Source organism: Serinus canaria, chromosome 6 (genome assembly GCF_022539315.1).
Source record: "Serinus canaria isolate serCan28SL12 chromosome 6, serCan2020, whole genome shotgun sequence".
Classification (NCBI taxonomy): Eukaryota; Metazoa; Chordata; class Aves; order Passeriformes; family Fringillidae; genus Serinus; species Serinus canaria.
This window is the reverse complement of record NC_066320.1, coordinates 2,573,956-2,585,097: the sequence shown is the minus strand read 5'-3', so window position 1 is coordinate 2,585,097 and position 11,142 is coordinate 2,573,956.

Here is an 11,142-nt window from a genome sequence, read left to right as displayed (position 1 = left end):
TCTGGGAACTTTTTCACTTGGGTCAGGCTGTGCAAGCATTAGCTCAGGATGGTTGGAGGCTTCATCATCAGGAATTCCTTTTCCTCTGTCACACCTGGGCAGCAGCAGCTGTTTGAGCCTTAATTCCACCTGTGGAAAGGGGAGAGCTCACTGGAGGAGGGACAACAACAAAAAACAATTTGCTCTGGAAGGAAGGGCTCATCCCACCTGGCTCCCCGGCTGTGGTGCCCCACATAACCCTTGTCAAAAATGCCTGCTGTCACTGATTGCTCACACTGGGCTGGAACAAGACAAACCCCACACCCAGGGATGCTGCCACCCTTCCACCCCACTTTCCTGCTCTGGGTAACGAGGGAAATCAGCCTTGCTGCCCTGGGGCTGGCCATCCATCTCTTTCCTCAGCAGTGGCCAGGGGCAGCCTGGCCAGCCCTCTCCCCTGTGAGCTCCTTGCAGGAGAAGGGCTCAGGTTGTGGGAATTGCCACGCTGCAATTAAAAGTTAATATTTCCACAGTGCTGGGCACTTTGCTGTTGCTCTCTTGGTATTAATGATTTTAAAAACCTGGCTCTAAATCTGCTTGTTTCTACCTGACAGAGCCTGTCACAAGATCTCCTCCAGACCTCTGCAGTGGGCACTTCTCTCTCTTTGAGCAGAAACTGCTGGCTCAGAAAATCCCCAGCAACCCAGAGGTGTAAAACCACAAATGAAGTGAGTTTGCCATTTGCCTAATTTTTCTCACCCAGTTTCTGCAAATCCCCCGTGGAGGTGCTTGAAAAGGATGTATTTCTCCTTCTCTTTCCTTGCTAGTTTTGTCATTCTGACAAATGGTTGATGAGTTGGTTGAGTTTCTAACGCTGCTGGAAGTGCTGGTGGCTTTCCTGTTTTCCAGCCAGCCCCGTGATTTCCACAAAGAAATGAGAGTGAGAGGCTGTGCCTGACTCTTCCTCTGGCCCTATTGCACCCCACCACAACTTGCTTTCCTTTTCCATCTCCACAGCAGCTTTCCTTATTTTTTGAAAAGCTGAGGATTCTTGGAGGACATTTCCATTTCTCTCTGCTGTTTCTGGCGCTTGTGCTGCAGCACATTGGTCTCCAGCTGCACCTTTTCCCCTCCGTTTGGGCTGGAGGGAGCCTGTCTGGCTTGCTGGGGGATCAAAAATCATCCCAGGAAATGGTCTGCAAGGAGCAGTTTGGGGATGCAGAGTGGAAACAGCTCAGCAGGGATGTGGTGGCACAGGAGGACAATCCCCTGTTCCTCTGCTCTGCCATGTGGGGCCCTGGTACCTCTCCTGGAGGAGAAGCCATGGAAACAGTGTTGTACCCCTTCACCTCTGCTTTTGGTGGTGCCAGGGACAGCTTCTGCTGGTTGATGTCTCATTTCTTTGTGGAAATCACCGTGCTGGCTGGAAAACTGGAAGCCACAACCATTTCCAGCAGCATTAGAAACTCAACCAACACATCAACAATTGTCAGGATGACAAAACTAGCAAGAAAAGAGAAGGGGAAATCTGTCCAAGCACCTCCAGCGGGTGGAGGAGACTGACAGGGAGCATGAGAAGTTTGGGATTCTGTGTGGAGTTGTGGAGAGCTGGTCTGGGTCATCGGTGGGAAGGGGACAGAAGGTTCTTACAGGAGGCGGGAAGCAGTTTTTGCTGGGCTAACAAACATCATCAGATGGGCTGAAAAGCAGAGCTGCTCTGCAGCAGAGTCCTGTTTAGCTGTCAGCCTTTACCAGCTGCAAAGACAGCAGCGTTCTGAGTTTCTGACAGGATCCTGAGTCTCTGTGCCTCTGCTTTTCTGAAGATGTCATGGCCAGACACAAACCCCCTCCTGGAAAGAGGCTGGCAAATCCCTCACAGAATCACAGAACCACTAAGGTTGGAAAGGACCTCAAAGACCACCAAGTACTCAGGCTGTGTTTATTAATCTGTCCCCCTTTTCACTCATGTTGAAGGAAATGCCATCTTCTGGGTAGAAAATGAGGAATGAAAGGGGCACGACAGATCCGATGTCATTGGCGTTGTTCGACGCGTAGCAAAACAAAAAAGAATTGTAGAATACGCTGAGTTGGGAGGGATCCACAAGGATTAGCAAAAAGTCCAACTTCTCATCCCATGTTGCCACATTTTGCTGCTTTTTTGGGGTCTTCAGTTGTCAGGAAGTCCATGGGTTAGACTTCTTCCCCCAGTGCTCAGTGAAGCAGCAATATTTACATCCCGTGGAGTTCTCTTTTCCCAGGAAAAAGCAGGAGTGAAAACTCCTGTTGCCATCCCCTCCGCTGGCCACAGCTTTCTCCTTTTGCCATATGAGCTGCTGTCTAGCCCCAAACAGGATCATATTTAATCCCAGGGACATGGTGTGGTTTCCCAAAGTGCTGTAGCATAATTGGAAAAAGAAGAAGGAGTGCGGGATCGCGGCGAGACAACCCAGCCGAAATGTGAACCGAGCACACTGCAAACACCCCGGGTCCTGCTCGTGCTCCACAGCCCTGTTTGTGATCCTTAACTGGTCCAGAAGAGCTGACAGGATAAAAAAAAAAAAAAAAGAGGAGCCTGTTTCTGTCCCTTTGCAATTAGGCACCGGGCTCCCAGGCATCTGTGTACAGGGGAGATCACTGCTGGTGGGTGTGTGCCTTGTGTTTTCTTCCCAGGGATGCTGGAGCCAGCCTGGAGAGCAGGGCTGGGAAAGGGCTGCTAGAACGATGAAAGAAATGGAGCTGGTGCCTTTGGAGGGGAGACAAGGAAAGCCTGGCTTAATTAAATTAGCAGAATGAAAGCTGAGGAAGATAGCTGCCTATAAATACACTGGTGGAAGATGGGGAGGGCAGAGCAGCACTGGAGGAGAACTATTTATGCCCGAGGATAGTGCTGGCACGAGAACAAATCTACGTAAACTGGCCCAGAATAAATTCAGCCTGGAAACTGGGAGATTGTTTCTGACAGCCAGAGAGCAGTGGGACTATGGAGCAGCCTTCCTGTGGGAATAGAGGGGGATGAAACCCTTCCTGCTTTTTGCAGGAGGGCTGGATCCCATGACCCAGGGGTGCCATGCAGCCCAACACTCCTTCTCCTTTCCTTGTTTTCCTGTCATTTCTGCCTCAGCCTCCTATTTATGCCAATTCTCATCACGTCCAGCCCTCCTTTCTGTCGCCTGATACGGATCTCGGTTGCTGGCTTTGCTCCCTCCTGATGCAGGTGGCTTTCTTCTAACAGTAATAAATTCCCCACATGGTCAGGAGCCTGCAGCATTCTTGCTGCCTTTCAGTTTCCTTTTTTTTTTAACCTCTGCCCAGTCCTCCTTTGTCCCTTTGTCCTTCTCAGATGGAGGGGTCCGGACGGGGGACAGCTGGTGTCTTCCACCCGAGGTGTCTCTGCCAAGCCCCACGCAGGTAAGAGACTCCCTGCAGGGGGCTCTGACATGTCCTGTTCAGGTTAAAGAGGCACAAAATGGCAATCAGAGCCTCTTTCCAGCCCTTCCATCACATGGTGCTGAAAATGATTTGTCCCAGTGATGGAGATTTTTTGGGAGAATCCAGAGCGTCGGGAGCCACGGATGCTGACAGCTGTAGTTTGCAGCCTAAGCCCTGGGAGTTGTCCCATTTGCACAGCTCTTTCTGGGAGATATCCCACTTGGACAGCTCTTTCTAGGACTGGGAAATGGTAGGATAACTTCAGAATAACTTTGTTGGCTTTTTGAGTGCCTTTTCTCAGGTTTCCCTCCAGCTGCTGTGGAGGGGATGGGGCAGGGAGGTGGCTGAGCTCTCCTTGTCTGCAGGGATGCTCCCAGGAGGGCACCAGTGATGCTCTTGGCTCCTGAAATTGGATGTTTATGTTTGGTTTATGTTTATTAAGGTTCAGTATTTAGGTTGTCTTTGTGCTAAAAACATGGGCAGCGGAGGGATGAGAGCGGGTGTGAGGAAGAAATGGGATTTTCCTGCTTGCAGGTTGTACCTGTTCCCCAAAGCTGGAGCTTTTCTTCATTTACTACCATAATGAAGCCCTGTGATACTTCCCAAAAGGCTGGAGGCCTTGCAAGGAGAAGCATAAGACCAAATCTGCTCCTTCTACCGAATCCTAATGTTGAATCCCAAGTGTGAGGGAGAAAAAAAGGGAAAAATTAGAAGTCTTTGTCAGGTATTATGTCAGCTTTCTGGATTATCAAAGGAAATCTTTTCAGCAAGGCAGTTGAAATACTGGGTTTTCAGGGGAATTAAATGCCAGCCTGTGTGTTTTGGGTGCCTAATTCTTCTAAAGCCTTTAAAAACTCCTGTCTTCATTCACATTCTCTGAGTGTCACAGCTTAACCCGAGCCACGAGCGTGCTCCACCCCACATCCAACACAATTCCTCCTGCTGAGGGAGCAGGGTGGGTGCTCCTGCTGCCTTCTGCACGCACACAGCTCTGCCAAAGGACTGCCAAGTGCCTCTGCTTGAGCTTTGCTCTGCCTGCACTTGGTTGCAATTCCATATTTAGTTATCAGGATCAATAGGGAAGCTGGGGAGGGAGGGAGGGATGTGGGAAATGAACCCCCTTTGCTTGATGCTTCACCTCATTTCCTATTTCTTCACAGCTCAAACACTTGTGTTTCTACCCCCCCCTTAATGCCCATTTTTTGCTAAACCCTGTCTTTATTGAGGGTTTGAGATTCATCCTTATCAGTCCTTTATTTTTTTTTTGGTAGAGCAAAGCAGAACAGATATCAGATCAGAAGACATTGAAATAATAACCCTAAACAATGCAACCAACCAAGCTCATTTGGTAAAGCAGCAGTTTGCATCCATCAAGGTTTTTCACTCCCTCAACTCTGTGTAATTGGGCTGCAGGTAAAGCTGAATAAATCATCTGAGGAAGGGTAAAAATGGGGAATTTCTCAGCAGAGTGTGCTCAAACCTCATGGAGGGGTCACTGAGGAAGGGCTGTGGGGGTCCCCACCGGGAGGAGCAGCCCTGCAGAAGGCTCTGCTTGGATCCCAGCTGCCCTGGCAGCACCAGGGAGGGATTTGGGCTGTGTGGGACAAACCCCAGCAGTGGGGTGAGGGATGCTGTGGGCACAGCACTAGGTGGGACTGTTCAATCTCCTCTTGGATGCTGCAAGACCTTAAAGGGGGTGAAGTGGGAAGAACTGAATTTGCAAAGTTCTGCCTGCTCCTTCCAACTCCTCGCCACCCCCACGGAGCCACAGGATATGGCCCCGAGGCAGCTTTGTCATTGTCACAATTGTATTTATTCTCATCCCAGCCAGGTCAAACCTTTTGAGCCAAGTACAAGGCAGTTGGCTGTGCCTTGTTTCCCCCCCCAGATGAAGCCCTTTGCATCACACTTCTGCAGAATGACTTCAAAGCACTGAACATCCCATTTTCTTCCTCAGCTCCTGCCTTTGTTGGTTTGGGTTCTAAAGCAGCCAGAGGAATATTGAAATTCTCATGCCCTCTCCTGATTTATTCAGCATTCCCTTGGCTCTGCTTGGTTGGGGTGCCTCCACACGGAGATTTCACCAGCCCAGCTCTGCTGTGCCAGACATGGGAGCGTTTTCCCTGGCTGCAGGTGGAGAGTAAAATCCATAATTCTGTGGAAACTCAAACCCAGGGGCAATGCTGTGCTCCACTCCAGCTGCTCTCCTCCTCTTCCCATGCCCTCATCCTGCTGCATTGCTTCTGGGATGCTGCCCTAGACCCCGTTTTGGGGCAAATATGTTCGAGGAGATGGAAAAACCACCTGAGTTCCTGCTGGAGCTGCATCCCTTCGTGCCTCTCCTGTGTATCTATCTGGCAGCACGAAGGAAAAGGTCATTAGTTTTCAGCCTAATCCCTGCTGAAGCATTGGGCTCCTTCTCCTGATGGCCAGCAGCAGTCTAGAGAGATGCCAAGACACCTGAGGAGCTGGCCAGGGCTGTGGGAAGTGGTGATCCCAGCTGGCAGGTTCCTTTTGCCTTGCAGGTGCTGCAAAGGTCACCCCAGGACGTGACCCACGGGGCTTTTCCCTGTGCTCTTTAGCCCATTTCAGGGAAAATTCCCTCTCTCCCTCCTCTGCACTAATTTGGACTCTTGTCTGTGTTTGGAGGAAGGGGTGTCTCTGTGCCAGCACTGCCAGCCCAGCATCCCCTCTGGGATACATGAGGATAGAGCTGGCAGCAGGGAGACTCCAGGTGAGAGGAAAAAGAAGGAATGGGGATGGAGGGAAGACATCTGGAGCTTGCTGGCCCCTTTATCAGCAGCTCCTTCAAACCTGGGCCGGCATCCGCCGCTGCTGGCACGGTCCTGGCAGAGGGGCTGTGCTTGTCCCTCCTGCAGTCACCCCTGTGACCTGCCACCGTGGCATGCTTCCAGGAGAGTCATCAGCTGCTAAAAATAACTGGGGAATAGCTGATGGTGTGGCTTCTCCCTGTGTGCTAGTGGAATCAGCCAGGAGGCTGATCCAGCCAGGGCTGCTCCCCCTGTCCTGCCGCTGTCCCCAGCAGGACGGGGAGGTCACGGTGCCTTGGCTGTGCTCCACGGCCTCGCTGCTGCACTTGCTGGGCTGTCACAGCCGGTTTTCTCCTCTGCTCTGAGCCCAGGCACTGACAGGGAAGTCAGCTCATCCAGCAGGGCTTGTGCTCCTTGCCTCTTGCAGTGTCAAACCTCTGGCACGGCTTTGCTGGAGTCTCCGGGTGAGCAGAGGTTACGGGGGTAACTTCACACCAGAGGGAACAAACTCTTCCAGCTCTGTCTCAGCCTTGAGTGGGAGAGAGGAGCTGGTGCTCAGTGTCTTCAATCCAAAGCACAGCCCTCTGATGCTGGATGCCAACAGCCTTAACTTTCTCCTACAGGAAAAAAAAAATCCAGAATTCTGCGGTGGGAAATCCAGGAGATTTCTGTGCGTGCTGCAAAGGTTCTGTGTCCATCTCGTGATCATCTGGGCTTGCAAATTGCTTTGCTGCACTTCTCCCTTCCCAGGTCTTTGTTGCTTGTTATAATTCAGGCCTTTGCTCTCTCCAGTGGCCTTTCCTAGGAGATGGTGCAAAGCCAAGTGACACAGGTCTCCAAGGAGGAGATGCTGATTCAGCTGGGCGTGTTTGGTGGGCAGGTGGGGAGGCCACCTAAAACAAAGCCTGGCGTGCTCAGGGCACCCCCTGGCAGGGACAAAAGGAGGTGTGGGCACCCTTTTGTGTTAAACAGCTGTTTTATTCTGGCCTCTGGCTGGAGGGACCTGTGCTCTGTGACCTTGTGTGTGGGATGCAAATAGAGAGATGCCCTCCCTGGAACAGCACATCCAGATCCTTAATCAGGGACCTCAGTGTCCATAACCTTGCTTGTAATAGCTCTCTGCAGTCACTGCTAAACATATTCAGCCCTGGGAGCAAATGCTGGAGGAAGCATCTCCATCCCTGCTTGTGGGAAAAGGCTTTGTCCTGTATCCCACTGGCTGCGTGCTCAGGGTTGCTCTGTTAGCCAGGGCCTCCTCATCCTCATCCTCATGGCTGTGTGAATTCCTCTGGCTGGGAATGCTGAATGTTCTTGATGTCTCAGGTTTTGGCTTTTCTATTTTTCACATTCTGTGCTGCTTTAGTGTGTGGGTCTGGGCTTCATATTATGGGATGGTGAGCTCTGTGCACAGACAAAACAATTCCTGCTCCAGCTGGGGACCAAGGACAAGTGATCCAAATCTCAGCCCAAGAGCACAAACAGCAGAATGAAGAGAGAAAAACAAGGATGGGGCTGCCTGGGCTGGAGCTGGAATTGGACAACGAACTCCAATATAGAAATGGAGCAGAACTGATCAAAGTGACAGACCCTGTGAGCTGTCGTGTATTTTGTGCCCATTTTGGTTCACCTTGGGTGCAGCCCTGGCTGGGCTCTGGTGCTGCCCAAGGTGGATCCATGGAGGAGATACTTTTAATAAACCCCTCCTTTATCCTTTAGCTCTGTCCAGCCTCTGTTCTAGGCCAGCCTTCTCAAGGCATCACCCTGGCAGAGCAAACCAGGTTCAAGGGCTGATCAAATGCTACAAACTTGCCTGTGCTGAAGCTCTGCTTTTCTGCTCTGGACTTCTCCCTGCTTTTCATTCTGCTGTTGTATTTGTGCCTCTTACCCTCTCATTATAGGTGCTGTGTTTCTCAGCTTTCCTTTCTGGGAAATGTGTCTGCTGTGTGCCTGGAGCTGCACCTCCCCCGCAGGAAAAGGGATGTGATCCTTTCCATCCCCTCCATCCCTTCCATCCCCTCCATCCCCTCCATCCCCTCCATCCCCTCCATCCCCTCCATCCCCTCCATCCCCTCCATCCCCACACCTCTCCCCTCCTCTGGCAGCTGCAGCAAAGTGTGGAGTTCACCGAGGGGACAGCAACCAGGATTCCAGGAGAGGTTGGTGTCTGCTCCCTCTCTAACTGCAGTTGCCTCTTTTCTTATTTATGAGTGCAAGCAAACAGGTGCTAAAAGCTTTTTCCCCCCCATCCTTCTTGCCTGGCACAGTCAGGCTCTCTCCTGAGACCTCTCCTTGTAATGTGCTCTCTCCCCCCAAAGCTGCTTCTGCAATCCTTGGCATCTCTGCAAGGACTTGATTTATCTGTTTGTCTTCCCCTCTCCCCTTCTTCATTACAGCTGGGCTTTGGGGCTTGGCAGGAATGAGTGGAGTCATCCTTGAGCTCTCTGCAGGTGAGCTGGAGATTCCTGCACTCTGGATATTGGGTTTTTTCCACGGGGTGCTGTGTTCAGAGTCCTGTTTTTGTTAAAGCCTCATTCTTCCCAAAATTAGAACTGTGACCCTCTGCTTCAGTGGCCTTAGTTCATGCCCTCATTCCTCTCGTGTGTGTGGATCCTGCAGGTATTGACCCACTGCTTTGGAAAGAGGTTTGTGTGGTTCCTTAACCTTTCTGCTCTGGAATAACCCAGGAATCTTCATGCCTCCCCTCATTCTGGCTGTTCCTGGTGCATTTTTTAAGCAGGCAGCTTGTAGATGTGCCCTCTGGAAAAGTCTACTTTGTGGTAAAGCAAAACCCCATCACTGGTGCTGTCACTGGAGAAAAATGTATTCATTACAATTATTCTTACTATTATTTTTAGGAAAGATGTGATCTCACCTCATGCATAAAATTAGTTTAATGGAACAGCAGGAATGGGAGGGAATATTGGCTTTCCTCTGCTTGTCTGGGGAGTGAGTGAACAATTTCTTTGCTCCCTCTCAGGCCCTGGATGAATGATATGTCATTGGAACCACAGTTTTAGCTGTGTCCATGAAGGCAGCAGGAAACAAAAAAAAAAAAAACCAGGTTTCAAAAATTATTTAAACAAAGAGAAAGGAATTTGTCAGCTTCTAAACACTGTCCTCGAGCAGCCAGTGAGGCTGAGAGCTGAGGCTGACTGAGGGAGGGAGAAATAGGGGCAGCAAATGCATTTGTGGCTTGTAAATCCTCAGATAAAGGGCTTACATCCCATCTTGGGTGGAGGGGAAGAGGGGCACCACGTCAGCAGGGTTGGGACACCAGGTCTTGAACCTCTCCTGAGGTTGTCCCTCCTGCTCTTAGCTGCCCTGCTGAGCCCAGCCAGCAGACACTGTGTTGGTGGCTCTGTCAAAGTGCTCTCGTGCTCACCTGCCCCTCAAAAACTTCCCTTTTCACTCCCTTCACTCCCAGGGGATTGGAAAGGAGAGATGAGGATAGAAGTGATCGTGTCATCCCAGGGCACCGAGCGCTGGCGCCGGCAGCGTGTGCAGGAGCTCTCGTCCCCTCCAGCAGTCCCACACAGCCTTGTCCCTCTGTTTGTTTCCCCTCAGAACTCCAGGTTATCTCAGGGAGAGCTTTTTTCCACTGGAAAGTGAACTTCAGGGAATTTCTCCCTCTCTTGTTGGAAGCAAGGAATTTGTAAAAATTTCGAACCAGCAACTCTTCCTTTGCCGGCAGCCGGAGGATCTTCCCTCTTTGTTTGGAGGAATATCCTGGGCAAAAATCTGCTGAAAACAGAGCTTGTCACAGCTTCTGGGATTTAGGTGGGACCAAGCCCTTCACTCAGAGATGAGAAAAGGAGCTCTCCCCTCCTTTCCTGGAGGGAGAGATCCCTTCCTGCTGATCCCCGGTGTCTTTTTGACAAAATGTGCCCACAAGAGCTGGGGGTTCTCTGAGTGAGAGGGATCAAAGGATGATTTGGGGGGGGAAAGATAGTGTGGGAAGGAGGCAGTTTCAGGCAAACTCATCTAATTTCCATCAATAGGGGTGAGTCAAGCCTGAGGTTCTGCCTGTCTCCCAATTCCCTCCTTCCCTTGCAGTTTGCATGGGGTGTTTGCACTTTTCCCTCCTCCACCACTCCTCCCTCTTGGGCTGCAGGAGATAGACACTTTTTAAAATGCAAGGTGAGGGTTTTTTTTCTTTTTTTCAGCTCATCAAATGCTCTCTGGTGGCACCAGGGCTCTGAGAAAGCCTAAAAGACTTGGGGGCTGTGTGCAGTCTCATTCCCTTCGGGTGCCATCCCTCCTCCAACAACTTCACTTGGTTGTGATGGCTTTCCAACATCTCCTCGCCCTCGGGCTCCTGCAGCTCCCTCAGCACCACTCACTGCTTCTGACTCCACTCCCTGTCCTCCTTCCAAGCTGTCTTTGGGCCACCTCCACATCTACTTTGCATTGCAGGGCACAGAATCTCCCAGCATGGGAGGGAGTGAAAACACGGCCATGAAGGAGCTTCCTGCGCTCTGAGAGTGAAAAATCTCCCCTGCTACACACACAGACACACAAAAAGATATAAAATTGCTTTTTAACCTTCTTGTCTGCCTTGTCCCCTTGGTCTTTGCTGAGATGATGGAAGCATTGATCTGACCCTGGCTGTGCCGTGCTGTCAGCGTTCAGGCTGTCTCCAGAGCTCCTCTAAGCCAGGATCACAGGCCAGATTAAACTGGTAGAAAACCTTACAGCTTGTGGGGGGACATTCCCAGAGAGTGCAGGGACTTATTAGTGACAGGGCATCTTGAGGAGAGCAGGCTTTGCTGGGAGATTTTATCTCTTTTTATAGCTGGTACAGGTGGATTTTTCTGTGATAAAAGCTGTAAACACCACAAAAGTCAGAATGCTCCTTCCTGGCTTGCAGTAATCAGCTCCCAGCTCTGAACCACCACAGCAAAAGGACCCTACCCCAAAGTAATAGGACTTGGCAGAGGTCAGGCTCTGCTTGTAGGTGATAAGA